We start from the raw sequence: 17089 nt of genomic DNA, 5'->3' as shown, positions 1-17089 counted from the left end.
CAAGACAGTAGCTTCTGTTAAGAAAACACCAAATGTATTCATGGAGAATCAGACACAATTGAAATGATCAAACAACTTTAGGATATATTATAAGGACTATGCACCTGATCAAGTGTCCCTTTGTTTAATTTTTTTATTTTATTTTTAATTTATGAAATTACAAGCATTTCCATAACATAGTGTAGCAAAAAGATGACTTGCCCACAAAACTACAAAACTGCAAGTCTCTTATGTACAATTTGCTATTCCTTTAAATATATAATAAAGCTATCATGTAACTTTCTCCCCCCCCCCCCCCATTTTTTTCCCTTCCCTCAGCCTTGGGGATGGTTATCCTTAGACACAATTATGTGTATACACACATATGTAAAATCATTCCATGATACATCTATTTATCAGGTTTTTTTCCTCAGAATGCTTTGTTCATTCAAGGACTGATAGGAGATGGCTGTTTTTTTTTTTTTTAATTCAAGGCTTGAGATGCTGACCAATAGTTGATGGTGCTGATACACCATTTTCTCTGTAATTTTGGCTAAAGGCAGACATCATTCAAAACATTGCTAAGTCTATAAGGGTCATTTTCAGAAGGGTCAATTCAATAACACAACGATGGAGACATGATTTGAGAAATTAACAAACTAAAATCACACTAAATGGGTATTTAGAGCTCAGACTGTGTTAGGTTCCTGCCGGCTAGCTTATCCTTACCCAGGCCAATGTTGAAGAGACAGGAGACAAAGATCTAAAGTTCTCCAAGTTCTCCATTTATTAAACCAAATATAAGTGTTTAAATATTCTCTCCAGTCCCTGGCCCACTCCCACTCCCTTGGCACTCTCTAATCAACCAGTAAAACAATGCTCCAGTGCTAGAGGACACCAGGTGATAAAAGTTTACAGTACTCCCACACACAACAATTCCTTACAAGACTGAAGATAAAAATTTGCAGCTATAGCATGCCTAACATCACTTATCAAAATTAAAATCAATGTCAATTAATTTTTAAAGTAAACAATGGAATATTTTTAAATTGGAATTATTCTATACAGTCTTTTCTTGCCATTGTTCCAGACTTTTGTAATTTCATTTATTATAACAATAAATATTTGACTATTGTCATGTGCTCATTTGTATTTCTGAAATTAACTAAGAAACTTAAAATGTAAATCTTCATTTTTGTCATAAATATAGCATAAGTGAACCTAGTAATAGGGTAAAATATCAATTTTGAATGGTCAAAATCATCATAGATTGGTCACTTTAGTCAATGTTCCTTGCCATTTCAAAGAACAATCATACTCAAGGCTAATCTCTCTGTCTTTGTCTTTGTCTCTGTCTCTCCTTCTGTCTGTCTGTCTCTCTGTCTTTCTCTGCCTATATTGATCATATAACTTCATGCATGTATTTGAGAAAGACAGCCATTCAGAGACAGAGGAAAATCGAGATTAAAAACAGTCATCAGTGAGACTAGGAAAATTTATTTTAGTATCTTTTATTTTCATTTAGGGGGCTTTCTTCTTTCTCATCTCCCTTCTTGCCAATCCCCTTCTTTCCCTTACCCCATCTCTGACCAAAACTGCAGATCCATTGCCTTGAGCTTTATAGTCAAGGTTCACTTTGCAATTAGCTTTGCTTCCTGGATGTCACCAAAGCAATTCAGGTCCTTTTTTTCCTCTCCTCATTTCTTGACTAATTAGAGTTGTCTCCAATCAGTGAGTTCCACAGGAAAAGCAGAGATTTGGGGGTGGAGATATTGATAAATTATATCAATAAGAGGAGTAATTTATTTTCCAGGAAATATCTCATACACATTTGTTGAGAAAAATGAAGGATCAAGTCTTGTTATAAGGTAAAAGAAAATTTTTAAGGGATACATCTAAATGGGAACAATGACAAGGTGCTAGGGATGGGATCTGGGTGTCACTTCCTAAAGGAGGTAAACATAAGGAGTTCCTTAGGAAAAAAAGAAAGAGAAATGTAGAAAATAAGACTTGCCCTGGCAGGATTGGTTTTGTTAAAAGTTATAAAATGATAGCATCAAATTTGTTTTTGTTACCATTCCACCTTACTATGAAAGCCTCTTCAAGATAACCTGCTAGCTTCTTTTTCTCTCTTTCTCTCTGTCTTTCTATCTTTCTCTTTTTCTGTCTTTCTGTCTCTGTCTCTCTCCCTTTCTCTTTCTCCCTTTCTTCCCTCTCTTTCTCTCTCCCTTAACTATTCTGGGTCTGGGTCTCTCTTCCTCTTAGATATCAATTAAAATATTGGTTAATAAGTTTAAGAGGGAAACTCTCAATAGTTAAAAACAAAAAAGTTAAACAAAACCAGAACATTGAAGCCAGTAATGAATTAATAAGGAATTATAGGGAATTACTATTTCCTCTTTAGAAGAAATGGGTCCATCCTCGAATTTAGAGATGAAAGAGACCTTTAATATTCATTTTTTAAAAGTTTTTGCAAGGCAATAGGGGGTTAAGTGGCTTGTCCAAGGCCACACAGCTAGGTAATTATTAAGTGTCTGAGGCCAGATTTGAACTCAGGTACTCCTGACTCCAGGGGGGGGTGCTCTATCCATTGTGCCACCTAGCTGCCCCAAAAGAGACCTTTAATATCATTTAAGTTAAACCCCATTTTATGGTTGAAGAAACTGAAGCCCGGGGGTGAAATTATTGCATGAAATCACAGAGGCAGTTAAGTGACAGTTCACTGACTCCAAAACGAACTCTCTTTCCACCATTTTCACACCGTCAGATATCCACTCATAAGACCAGTCTTGTTCCTAGGGTGTGACCTTTCAACAAGACCTCTGATTCTACAGTCAGTTGCCTTATCAGGATGAAAATAAAAAAGAGGTATTTGATGAAAGATATTAAGTAGGAAATAGAAGCAGAAATTCTCCAAAGACTGTAATTTTCCCAAAACATTTCTTGGCTCTTGCTAGAAGACTAGGGTGGGGAGGGAGGGAAGTAAGGAGGAAAATGCTGCACATGAGACAGGAGGATCTAGCACATGATGAGAATAAAAATAGAGAAAACAGTTGGGAACAAGTGGAGAACACAGACTGTAACTAATTAAAGGAACAAACAGGTGCAGACAGCTTAGAAAATAGCTTCTGGGTCAGTCCGAGGACTTGACCTTTCTAGAAAAGTGAACAGTTCTCCCTAAGGCCCTCAAGATGATTATGGCAATTCTAACTCTCCCATGGCAACATAAGAGCAGCATAAAAAAAAGTCTGAATCAAATCTCATTGCTGGCTGAAACATTTTGACCTCTGTCCTGAGGACTCTGGCCAGATTTCCATTTCCTCCAACCTCATAAGAGCTCTGGGTATTGCCTGTCCTCTTAACTGTTTTCCTAGAGTCTTGGAGCCATGAGTTCTACTGGACCCTCATGGAAGCAGGGTGATCATTTAACACACCCCTAATTGATTGACTATGTCTTTTTTAACCATAGTCACTTTCCCAAACTCTTTCATTTCTTCTCAGATTTTCCATTGCTACACCTCCTCCACCTTCTCAGCTGAGAACCTTGATTCATTTCATTAAAAAAGAGAATTGAGGTCGTTCACTGAGAATTTATACTTATCCTCTTCTCATTTCATATCATTTCTATGTCTCTCCTCTTACCTCCCATCCCCATCTCATTCTCTACACCTCTGTCGTCTGAAGAAGTGGTCTTCCTTTCTTGCCAAGACAAACCGTAAAACATACACAAGTGTTAACAGGCCATCTCCTCTTTGTCTGGTAGATTGCCCCTTCTATCATCTACACTGTTTCACTAATCTTTCTCTCTGCTGGCTGCTTCTCTGTTTCTCTTTAACATGCCCATGTCTCCTCCATCCTCAAAAATCTCTTACTTGATCTACTAGCTCTAGGTGTCATCTTATTTCTCTCTTCCCTTTCATGGCTAATCTCTTTGAAAAGGTCATCTTATTCTTTTCTTCTCATCTTTTTCCAAATTCTGTCATCACTACACAAGCATATGATTTTAATTGCACTGAAAGGATAATCATTTTAATTAAGTTTATTTTGTCTGAAAATATTTCCTGGCTCTTTCAATCAAATATTATTTAAATAACCACCATTTTAATGGCTTTTCATGTTGGGCTAACCTATGAGCCACTTAACAATATACTGTGATTGCAGCTTCATTTTCTTTTTAATAAATTTGATAAATTCTGATGTGATGAGGTATTTAATTTTAAATTCTCTAATTTTTTGAACATTGATTTACTGTGGGTTGGGAACATTGTAATGAGTGCTGTGTTCTTTTAGAATATCTATAGTGTCATTGCATAATACACATTGCTTTGACATTTAATTCAATAAGAAAATAATACACTCTTTACTGTACCTTAAAAGTTCCATTTTAGAGATTCATTGTTTTCTTCTTTACTTGTTTTGAACTAATGGGCATGTGCTGGTAAAAAAAAAAATCATAGTATGGTGAAATCTGTGGCACTCTAGATATACTATAACTACTGCATTGTGATTTGTAGTGTGCTCAATAGTAGGGAAGCAATGGGAGCACCACATGTGGTCTCAGTTGCAATTCCTCCTCTCCATAATTGCAGCATGAATTCAGCCATGGACTGTAGGCAAATTAACAAATTAACTATGTTCTAATAAAATTTTACTTTTGAATACAAAAAATTAAATTTCACATGATTTTCATGTGTTTATAATTTTTTATTTTTCCAACCATTAACAAAAATGTGTATATGTTTATATTATACATGTATGTATAGACAGTTACATAATCACATATTTGTGTATGTATATGTATACATATGTATATATAAATTTCTTTAAGGTCATTTAAAATAGGTAATGAGCTAGATTTGGCCTCATGCCATAGTTTGTTGACCCCTGCCTTAAATGACACCTAGTAAGTCCTTAATAAATAGATTATTTGGGTAAGAGATCTTGTTTTGATGGAAGAGAGTCTTTCAGTTTTGTTTTGGTCATTGGAATCAAAAGCTTTTTTTTCTTTTAGTAATCAACAAATAATGATAATAAGAGAATTTTGTATTTTTTCAGTATTCCAGTTATTTTTTGTGACTGAAGATATGGTCTTCTGTAGCAAATTGTCAGTGAAAGTGTATTCCTTTCTCACATTTTCATCAAAGATTTATGCATGTAGAACATAGAACCATAGAATCATAGATTAGAGCTAGAAGGTTTGTAAGAATTCATCTTGCCCACTTCCTTCCTTTTACAGACAGAGAAATTGTGATTCAATCAAATGATATGACTTATTTAAGGTCACAAGGTCAAAAGTGCCAAAAGTTGGATTTTTCACAAAGCTCTCTGATCCTACATTCAGTACTCTTCCTAATGCAGCGTATCATTCTTATAATGATTTCATAGGATTAAAGAAAGCAGGTATATGGGTCAAGAATTCTTCTCAAACACTTATTTTGGTCACAGTGACACTCATGATGCAATGCTTTTGTTTTGCTTTCTGAAAGTACTTGGTCTCATCCTGAAGTTTATCTTGATCTAATCATCTTGAATTCCAAGTTGACATCCTTAAATAGCACATTCTTACCTGCTCTTGTGTATCTGCCTTTCCTCCCTCATGATTATAGAAGGGGGGGGGTTTGAATGAATTTCAAAATATGTTCCATCTGTCCTTGTGTCCCCAGGGACTTGAATATATCAATTACCTTAGCATTCCCTGACTCAGTAAAGCCTTAATGTTTACTGAATTAAATTGAATAGTATCTATTTGTAAATTGGCATTAGTAATTTTCAAGATTCAAGAGAACGTTGTCCTATAGCTCTATTGTTAGGATCATTGAAAATAGCTTCTGTTAAAGTTTTTCTTCTTTTGCCTTAAAAGAATGTATCATCCTGTTGTCCTATGTTTTATGAAAGCAAGATACCATGTGTCATATTAAATATATAAGGAAAGTTAAACTTTAATTGGAAGTTCTAGTTTCAATAATCCATTATTTTGGATTGATTTGGAATAATTCTTCCTAAACATTATCAAAATAATTATAGTGGACAGATTTCATTAAGTTGATGATATATTCATTAGATTATCTTAGGTTCCTCCAGAGTTCCATGAATTTATAAAACATGAAAGATTTTCATTTGATCAGGTTGGTATTGAAGTCTTATTTGGTAGATCTGAAAAAAAGCCCAGGAATCCCTGATGGGTTATAATTGTTAATATCATTATTCATCTCTATTAATACTTATAGGAAAATGGTGATAAGAACTTGTCTTTCTTAAAAGAAAGCTAGGGGCAGCTAGATGGCACAGTGGATAGAAAACCCGTCCTGGAGTCAGGAGGACCTGAGTTCAAATATGACCTGAATCACCTAATAATTGCCAGCTGTGTGGCCTTGGGAAAGTCACTTAACCTCATTGCCTTAAATAAATAAAAATTTAAAAAAGAAGAAATGAGTTTAATATTAAAGAAATGAGAGACAGTTTGGCATAGTGAACAGAAGCTTGGAGGCAAGAAGACCTGAGTTCAACTTTCACCTCTGACTGATTCAGACTCAGACAAGTCACCCGTTGAAAACTTTACTTGTTAATCCTATAAGTAATTCTGAAAGCCCATGAGCTGCAGAGAAAGTAACAATTTGTTTTGGTAAAGACAGTTTCCTCATGTGAGATTTACTGAAACTAATAATAGTGCTGGTTTAGTGCATATTCCTTTCAGAAAAATACTAGAACTTCATTATAAAAATAAAAATTCTACTTTGTAATACTGAAAATTCTTTTAAACTGCATGAGATAACTGAATGGGGGATAATGCCTTTGGAAGAACTCTTCCTTTGGAATCATACAATTACCAAGTGAATAATCCATAATTAGTTACAGCTCATCTGGATGGGCTGGCTTTACAGATGCACAGACAAAGGGGATGGAAAGTCATGTTCCCACTAGTAGTCCTTTTTGACTAAAATAGTTGTGATACTTTGTAGTTCTTATTTTACTTTTCCCAGAATAAACTTTTCAAGGTATAGCAGTAGTTTCATCTTAATCATCATAATAACTAACATTTAAATAGTGCTTTCAAGTTCAGAAAGTGTGTTGTGTTATTTAAGCCTCACAATTAATTAAATTCAGATCCTCCAAACCAGTGCCAGATAAGAGCTGGGAGGTTATAGATGAACTGATCAGTTATTTATTCTTTTGGATGCTCCCCTTTGTATCTGGGATGTTGAACTTTCTTGATCAGGGAGTAATCATGACATCTCTAAATTTTTTATCTGGAAAGAACTTTAAATATTATCTTGTCTAATTGGATCATTTTTCATATGGGGAAACTGAGGTCCAAAGGGGCAAAGTAGTTTGCTCCAGGTCAAAGAACTGAAACTTTGCTTGAAACCTTATCCTACTTATTTGGTGCAGTTCAGATATTGCTTGTTTACAGAAACAAAGAGCTAACTACTACCTATGGAAATACAGTCATGACTAGGATGGTCCCTGAGGCACCTAAGAAAAGTATCATGTAAGACTGAGATAATATCTTCTAAAGAAGACTCAGGAACATATTCACTGGTTTAAAATGCTCTCATTACAGTTAAGCTCATCCATTGTGTCATTGTGAAACAACATGGTACCTAGCTAAGAGATGGAGAAGGGAGTGGTAGTGGAAGGAGAAGTCAGGAGAAAAGGGCCAAAGAGTGAGATGTAAGAGAACTGGAAAAGTCATGGTAATTGACTTATGGAAGAAGTTGTTTTTCCCTCCTGATCCTTCTCTTTTTCCTCCTCCTTTGCCTTACTACAAAGAAGGTAGCTTGGTATGGTAAAAAGGTGGATTTGGAGACGGGACAGACTTGGTTTCAAATTCAGCATCTCACATTTATTAACTCTGGGTATGACCACTGGCAAATCCTTTTACCCCTCTGAGTCTTAGGCTTCACATTTGTGAGACATTTTGGAGATTAAATGGAAAAAAAAATATGTAAAACTTTTTCTTCAAATATGATGAAAATCCTGTGAGGCAATGCAAGCAACTCATTGGAGTGGGAGGGGACCTCAATGACCACTTAGTCTAATCCATACCTTAAAAGAATCTCCATTGCACCATGGCCAAGAAGTGGTCATTCAGCCTCTTTGAAAACTTCCACCTCTTGAGGAATTTTATTCTGCTTTGGAAAACTCTGAATACTAGGGGCGACTAGGTGGCACAGTGGATAGAGTACCGGCCCTGGAGTCAGGAGTACCTGAGTTCAAATCCAGCCTCAGACACTTAATAATTACCTCGCTGTGTGGCCTTGGGCAAGCCACTTGACCCCATTGCCTTGCAAAAAACTAAAAAACAAAAAACAAAAAAAACCCTCTGAATACTAGGAAGTTTTTCCTGACCTTAAACCTAATTTGGTTTATCTTTAAGCTAAACTAAACTTTAGTCAAATTTAGTTAAATTAAACTTCCACCCATGGATTCTGGTACTACCCTCCAAATAGAATAAATTCAGTCTCTCCTTTTAGTCTCTAGAGTCAGTACGTTGGCTCAGGGGACATGGCCTCAAGTACTGACTTCCTGTGTGACCCTAGATAAGGTATTTAACTTCTGTCTGCCTCAGTTTCCTCAATTTTAAAGTAGAGATAATAGTAGCAACTACCTCCCAGGGTTGTTGTGAGGGTCAATTGAGATAATATTTATAAAATGCTTAACACAATGATTGCATGTAGTAAATATTTAATAAATGAATGTTCCCTTCCTCCCTTCAGGTAATAGCCCTTTAAATACTTAAAAGACATCTAAAATGTTCTCCCAAAGTTTCCTCTTCTCCAGGCTAAACATGCCCAGTTCCATATGTATATAAATATATACATATACATATTTATGTACATTCATAAATATGCATGTACACAGGTATATAGAGAAACAATACATGTATATAAACATTTTATATACATATATATGTATACATATATATGTATATGTATGGAACTCAATCAAGAGGTTTTATTTTCCCATCCTGGTTACCTTCCCCAGAAAACTCTTCAGCTCATAAATGTCCCTCTTAAATTATGGTACTGATAATTGAACACAGTACTGCAGATGAGGCCTGTTAACTATCCCCTCCCATTTCTGAAAGACATATCCTTCTCAATGTATCTTAAGTTCAAATTAGCTCTTTTGGCTTCATATCACACTGCTGACTCAAGTTGAGTTTATAGCCCACTAAAATCCCAACATCTTTTTCAGTGGTTACTGTCTAATTATGCCTCCAACCATTCTATGGACTTCGATGACTCAGTAAAGAGAGAGAGGCTGACAACTTTGCACAACTCTGCTTCTCTTAAATCCTATTCATGCACAAGTCAAGACATCACCCAGTGATGCCATTGGTTTTCTTTGAAAATGAATTATGAACAACTTGTAAAATTGATTTTTTTGTGCCCACATGTAAGATTTTACATTCATCTCTATTAAATTTCTTTTTTTAATTAGATTTAGCTTTCTTTTGGAGTCTGATTCAATTATTTATTGTGTTAACTATTATTCCAAGTTTTGTGTCAAATGCAGATTTACTGAACATATCATTCATTTATTTATCTATGTCAAGGTAGAAATCTTAAACAGCACATGGTCAAGCAGATTTTCCTTGAGATCTGTTGACAATGAATATTAGCAAGTAATCTTTGAATCCATTTGATTATGTTATCATTATGTTATCATCCAATGTATTAATAGATAGCAGATAAATTAATAGATATTATTAAATGCTTATTGATGGGCTGACAAAACATATATCTCCTTCTTCTCCATCAGAATAGTGTGCAAAACCTTATCATAAACTTAACTAAAACCTATATACCACAGCCTCAGCAATCCTCTCAATATCAAGCTTTAAAAAAAAGTCTATTAAAAAAAGGAAATGAGATTATTTGGCATGCATGACCTGTTCTTGATGAAACCATGCTGGTTCTTTGTAATCACCACTTCCCCTTTTTAGATGTTTGCCAAGCATCTCTTTAATGATCTGTTCTAAAATTTTCCCAGGAATCAAAATCAAGGTCACTGACCTATAGTTTACATTCTGCTCAACTCTGTTCTCTGCTCTCTCTCTCTCTCTCTCTCTCTCTCTCTCTCTCTCTCTCTCTCTCTGTCTCTCTCACACACACACACAAACACACACCTCTCTCTCTCTCTCTCTCTTTCTCTCACTCTCACTCTCACTCTCTTTCTCTCTTATTTGTGGTTGTCAGCATAAGTGCAATTCTTTATTTCTTTTTCCATTTTCAGGAAAGTGCCCAAGCTGCCTTGCCTTCATTTCTCTTCAAGTTCCATTCCTGACTCTGGATTTTCTATACCAGGCCTCTGTGTGGCATGCCTTTATGCCATGCCTCCTTCCCTCTTTCCTAATTTTCACCTTTTTATATATTGTCTTCCCCTAATAGAATGTAAGCTCTTTGAGGGCAGGGACTATCTTTCTGTTTATATTTAATATCCACAGTATTAAGACAATGGCTGGCCTTTTGCAGGTATCTAATAAATGCTTGTTGAATTGGCTTCTTAGCAGCAAAACATTTTTATAGACTCTTGTAAAATGGTTTTGTAACCACTTTGATTTTTTAAAATAAAAAATAAATAATGATGAACATGAAATTGCTCTTGTGTTCAGTGGGAAAAAAACACTTTTATGTCAAACTTAGGAAGACTCAAAGCAAAAAACCATATTCACGATACTAATGCATTTCCTTGAAAAGTAATGCAATAATGATAGCTGACTTAACATTAGTTTTTCAATTGCTTTGTAAAGTGCTTTACAAAAACCATTTCATTTAGTTTTCTCAAAACCTTACAATAAAATAGGCTATTTTTTTCCTTTAAAACAATTCAGACAACATTTGCTCTTCTCCCATCTTGTAATACTTTTCCTGTTTTCTGTGATCTTCAAATACCAATAATAATGGCTCAGCCATCATATCTGCCAGTACTTTCAGGACCCAGAAATACAATTTAGCAGCACCAGGTGATTTGGATTTATCAAGGGGAGTGAGGTTCCCTCTAACTTAGCAAGAGAATCAGCTTTCCAATTGATCATTTTTATTTCATCTTTCACAGTACAGAGATTGCTCCTCTTTTCAGTGAAAATAGAGAAAAGTAAGAACCAAGCTTCCATATCTCTGACAGTTATCGTAATTCCATACATCTTGAAGTTCTAATCTCTCTTGTAATTCTCTATTTTCCCCAGTATAGTTTTTTTTTCCTTCCTGTCTTTTTATTCCCACATAGTACTAAGTTTATAACACACACTAATATGGTCCACAAAGGACCTCAGAAGTCATAAGATGGCAGAGTGAGGTCTCACAGATGTACTTAATAGTAGTCTTCAAAATATTAGCAATATTAGCAGCAGCCTTGCTGCAAAGTAGATGAAGGATGGACTGTGAATAGGCACTCCAGTGGGATGATTAGCTCTCCTTGGCGGGGAAGGGACCAATGCAATAAAAGAGAATTAGGGACCATTAGGAGAGAGAATACCAATATTTCTCATTTTTCTACCACAATCTCAGGACAGAAAGCTAAATGGCTCAAATAAGGAGGCAAAATTGACCACTGGAATGCAAAATGGGCATCAGGGAAAGGATAAGCCAGGAAGCCCATACATTAAAAAGTCCTCTCAGATAGTGGCTACATATTTTCCACAAGAATTCAGGCAAGTTCTCCAACTTTTCTGCAGCCAGGTGTCCAAGGACCAGTACTTCTTCATACCTGGTTGTCTTCTGGCTTTCAGAGTCCAATACTAATTTCTTTAAGATGGGGAGAATCCAAAGATTCAAAGGTCGTGATACTTGTCCACTATCACTTTTGGCACTGTGCTTATGCTATCAGCATCAGCTTCTAGTTTCTGTAGAAACCTACATTCTGCAATGTCTTCAAAATTGGGCCACCTCACCATAGAATAGGTTCCTTCCTGCCGTGATCTTTCCTGTTCCATTTACTTCCATAAGAAATGAGCCTTCTGTCTTAGAATCCGATTGTTGAATCAATCAGAGGGGGAAACTCTTCTTAAACCTTTCATTATTGGACCCTCTGAGTGAATTTTGGTGCCTGAGTCCTGCCAAGAAGATATGCTCCCAAATCAGTATAACATCTCCAACTTCATTTTGAGGGTTCAGCCCACCAACAGAAATTAAGGTATGTCCCTTCATAAGTCAGAAAACCCCCACAGGGAATGCTACCTTTCAAAGTAAGTAGTCTTCATATGAGAGGAATCATCCCTGAATTTGTCATTTAAGTATCCAAGTATCAGCTGCCCTGTGTGTCCTGATACTGTGCTTTGAGGAAAGTTGGGTATTTCACTGGAGTCAAAGATCTGGCATTGGTTCAGTCTTTTTGCCAAGGCTCACAGAGCAGAACCACAATCAATGCAATTTCTTGGTGGTTTTTTAGTACAGGGTGATAGCCACTGAGCAGTTTTCTTATAATCCTCATATTTGAATTCTTCTACATGCTTCTAACCCTCCCTCTGATTTTCCTTGCTTAGGTATACTTTCTTAATATAAAATGCTATCAGCCCAACCCACCTACCCTTTACCTAGACCATTTCTTTTAAATAACATATACAGTCCAGAGTCTTAGTAATGTCTATTAGGTAATATTTATTTGTTTTCCTGAATTAGGATTTCTAGTCATCTTGTTTCCTAAACTTCTAGTCTTTTGTAAGAGTAATTTGAAGTCATGAATTTTGCCCCTGGCTTCTTTAATGGATTTTTTTCCCTATGAATTTCTGCTATTTTTCTTTCTTCATATTGACTATTCGTCTTTGGTCAAGATTCTTTTATCACTTTTTTGTAATCTGGGTTCAGAAATACAAATAATTATAATTGCAATAGCTAGTACTAATACCCATTTTAAATTTTACATATGTTATTTAATCAACTCAACAATCTTGTGATAGACCTACTTATATTAATATTTCCATTTTTACAAATGAATAAACTGAGACCCAGGTTATATGAAATTTAATTCTCAGACACTATTGCCTTAGCTGTTCACTTTTGGAATTTTTTTTCCTCTGCATTTTTTTCCTTTAGTTGACAACATTAAGGAAAATCTATACCCCTCTGATATGAAGTTTTTTGCCCATGACTTCATAATTATTGATAATACTTGGTAGATTCCTCCTTGAGGTGCTTTTTTGACTGTGTGAGTCATCGTTCATTTGATAAGTTCTAGAATGCTCTGCTATGTTTTGGTTGCATTCCCTGGGGAAAAGACTTCTCTATTGTTTATATCAGAGCATCCAATAAAGATCTGCCTGTATATTTTGTAGCAAGAAACTAATATACTTTTCTCTTATGGTTACTGGATGGTTTCTCCCCAGATGGCCCCCTTGTCTCTACAAGATCATTTTGGGATGACAACTTCTTCCTCCTTTTCAATATATCTATCTCTCTACTCTTTAGGAGGAGTCTTACATCAATTTTTAAGTTCTAATTGTATAGAAGTCATTTCCCTCTTCTTTGTGACATGGGATAGAGCATTCATTTTGGAGTCAGGAGGACAGGAGTTTGAATTCAACCTCAGACAATTACTAGCTGTGTGACCTTGAGCAAGTCACTTAACCCTAATGTTCTTATCCAGAGCTATCTCCAGACATCCTTATTCATAACTCACCATTGGACTCAGATGACTTTGGAGAAGAAAGTGAGATTGGTGACTTAGCACAGTTCCCTCACTCAAATCTAATTCATGTGCTTGTCATGGCATCACCTCCCTGATATCATGGTCTTCAAGGACAAAATGCACATCATGATCATCATTTTCTGTTCTGACAAAAGTTGTCTCTGATCTACTCTTCCATGTTCCTCTAGGAACACTGCTTTCTTCCTCTCAGCCTGGAGGAATGTGAGGTTCTACTTGAATCATTTCATTTTCTTTTCTAGGACTGAAATCAGCTTATGCTGTGAACACAGAAAGTCAGTCATTTAACTGTGACAAAAATAGTTAAAGGATTGAGTCTGGAATAAAGAAGATCTGCTTTCAAATTCAATCTCAGACACCATCTGTATGACGCTGGGCAAGTCATTTGACTTCTGTTTGCCATAATTTCTTCATCTATAAAATGGAAATAATAATAACAGCTTCTTCACTGGAATGTTGTGAGGATTAAATGAGATAATAATTATAAAGTCCTTAGAACAGTGACCAGTACTGATTAAGTGCTATATAAATGGCAACCTATTTTATTTATTTGATTTTATAATTTAACTTTTAATTAATTGTAATTTTATAAATTAATTTATATTATATATCATATAATATAATTTTAAAATGTATAAATTATATTGTATAATAATGTATAATATATACAGTTATAATCAAAATAATAAATTAATAAATTTTATTATTATTATTATTATTCCATATTGATTGAGTTTTTTAATCTTGCTCATTGAACTTGTTGTGGGTATTTACACCTCAGCCCTCAAGCACCTAGATAAAACTTTTAGAGTAGTTCTCTTAGTAACTTAAAAACTCCACTGAAATTTCTTGTCATTTTACAAATGAGGGAACTGGAGCTCATGAATATTAAGCTATTTATTTGTCAAAATGATACAGCTAATAAAGGCTGAGTTGGGATTCAAAGTCAGTTTTTCCTGGGATTTTGCCTCACAATCCCCAGAAATAGGTCATAATTTAGACTTAAATTTTTAGCTTTTGTTAAGTGTCCAAACTATATTTTATGACCTTATTTGATCTTTTTATTGATCTAACTTTAGGCTAACCTATTTGTATAACTTAACTAGAGTCACACTGTCTCGTTAACATTTATGCTGGTTGTGTGAGTTCTCTATATTTATCAACTCTAATTTTAAAGTGACCATACACATCTATATTCCAAACACAGAAGCCATTATTTCAGTTTTCAGTAGCAATAGTAATGTTAGTGGTCTTTGGGTCTAGTTCCATGAGATATTTGTTTATTGTTTGGCAGCTAAGTTGTGGAAAAGTGAACACTATCAGTGATTCATACTAATTGAACACCACCTGCAGAAAAGCAAAGGAAATTTCCATTATGGAAGAAGAGTTTTAATAGTAATTCCTTTGTTCCATGCATGTGACCCTCTTATGGTCAGCTAACAAAACCTAGGATTTTTTCTGTCTTGCTCATTGAAAATAAAGAAATGAAAATCATCTTACTTCAGTAGAGTGAGTCAAAATTTTGGTACTGATATTCATAAAAGAATGAAATTGATTTTTTATGAAAATACAATCTAAGTTCTAATGGGCGTGGTACAAAAGCATAAATGCTATTTAATCTATCAAAATCTGGTTTAAATGACTAAAAATCACCAAAAATTTCACAAAAACAACCTGAAGTGAAACACAGTATAAAGTCAAATCTACATTCTTGAGAATAGCATTCATTGTTTTCTTCTTGTTACTTGAATGGTTCTTAAGGCAAGGTAGGAGGTAGTGGATATGCTCAATTGGAAGTTCATTTATTTCAGCTTCATGAGTATCCTAACAATATTATGACTACAGCAATAAATTTACTAGTTGCCTAACTGGATCCATTGCCCAATCTAGCATGATTGGGTTAAACTAAATATAAAAAATAAAGATTTTCTTCCATATAGATTTTAAATTCAAAAATCTATATTCTCATTTTAATTTAAGGAAAAAAATCATTTGTGATTCTTACTGAATACTTATTAGAATCTATGCTAACCATGTCATAATCCAGGCTCTCCAGGAATTTGCATGTCAATGAAAATGAAACATGTGGAAAGTCATGATATCTGATCCAGGTTCCTCAAGGATCTCTGAGGTCAGCTCCAGGTTTACCTGTGATGCGAACCAAGGATTTGCATGACTGCCTATGATTCAGGGTGTTGGGCTAACCACATACCATGAAAATATCGGGCACAGATCTTGAAAAACACCTATGATATAATATACCTTAACATTATGGAAAAATAGTATAGTGATAAGAATAATAAGCATTTTGAGAATCACCTGGAGTGGAAAATTGATAACTGCTGTAGCTATAGTATAAATATCCTGGTTTATTGTGGTCAATAAAAGAAGTTGTCTATGACTATCTACCTGGCCTGGTTATTTCTCACATTGCTGCAAACACACACCCAGGGATGCTGGCATTAGAAAAAACATGCTTTTCTGATGAGGAAGATGTAGAAGGACTCCCTGTCTTTAGAAGCCCCTAGATATTTTGCTCATGTTTTACCATAGACTAAGACTCATTAAGACATAAAGGGTTAAAGAAATTTTGAAGACTTCTAGACTTGAAAATAGAATTTGCTTATCAAGATTAGAAGGAAAGAGGAAAACTGGGAAACAATTTTTTACAGCCAATGTTTATGATAAAGGCCTCATTTCTAAAATATATAGAGAACTGAGTCAAATTTATAAGAATACAAGTCATTCCTCAAATTATAAATGGTCAAAGGATATGAAAAGACACTTTCAGATAAAGAAATAAAAAATTATATTATATGGGAAAATGCTTTAAATCACTATTGATTAATGAAAGGCAAACAGCCCTGAGGTATCAAATCACATGACTGAAAAAGAAAATGATAAATATTGTTGGGGATATGGGAAAACTGGAACACTAATAAATAATACATTATTGGTGGAGTTGTGAGGTGATCCAACCATTCTGGAGAGCAATTTGAAACTGTCCAAGGACTATAAAACTGTGCATACCCTTTGATTCAGCAACATCACTACTAGGTCTGTATCCCAAGGAGATCATAAAAAAAGAAAAAAGGACAAAAATATTTTAGTTCAAAAATATTTTAGTAGCTCTTGTTGTGATGGCAAAGAATTGGAAATTGAGAGGATGTCCATCATTTGGGAAATGACTCAACAAGTTGTGGTACATGAATGTAATGGAATTCTTTTGTTCTATAGGAAGGAGGATTTTCAGGGAAAAAAATAAAAAAACAACAACACAACAAATTGGAAAATCTTAGATAAACTGATTCTGAGAAAAGTAAGCAGAACCAGATCAGTGAGCACAGTAACAGCAACTCTTTGTGATGATCAATTTTGATAGATTTAACTTTTCTCCTCAATACAGTGATCCGAGACAATTCTAAAAGAAATGTAATGAAAAATGAAAGAACTATGGATTCAG

At 34.9% G+C, this 17089-nt stretch overlaps 1 pseudogene; it reads right to left on the bottom strand.

Moving 5' to 3' along the window:
* Positions 1 to 11586: 11586 nt before the first annotated feature.
* LOC141499170 (purine nucleoside phosphorylase pseudogene) overlaps positions 11587 to 17089 on the bottom strand; it is a 109496-nt pseudogene continuing 103993 nt past the window's right edge.

The sequence above is a fragment of the Macrotis lagotis genome, chromosome X (genome assembly GCF_037893015.1).
Source record: "Macrotis lagotis isolate mMagLag1 chromosome X, bilby.v1.9.chrom.fasta, whole genome shotgun sequence".
NCBI classification, from domain to species: domain Eukaryota; kingdom Metazoa; phylum Chordata; class Mammalia; order Peramelemorphia; family Peramelidae; genus Macrotis; species Macrotis lagotis.
Note: the sequence above shows the minus strand (reverse complement) of the source record. Positions and strands in the feature narration are given on the sequence as shown.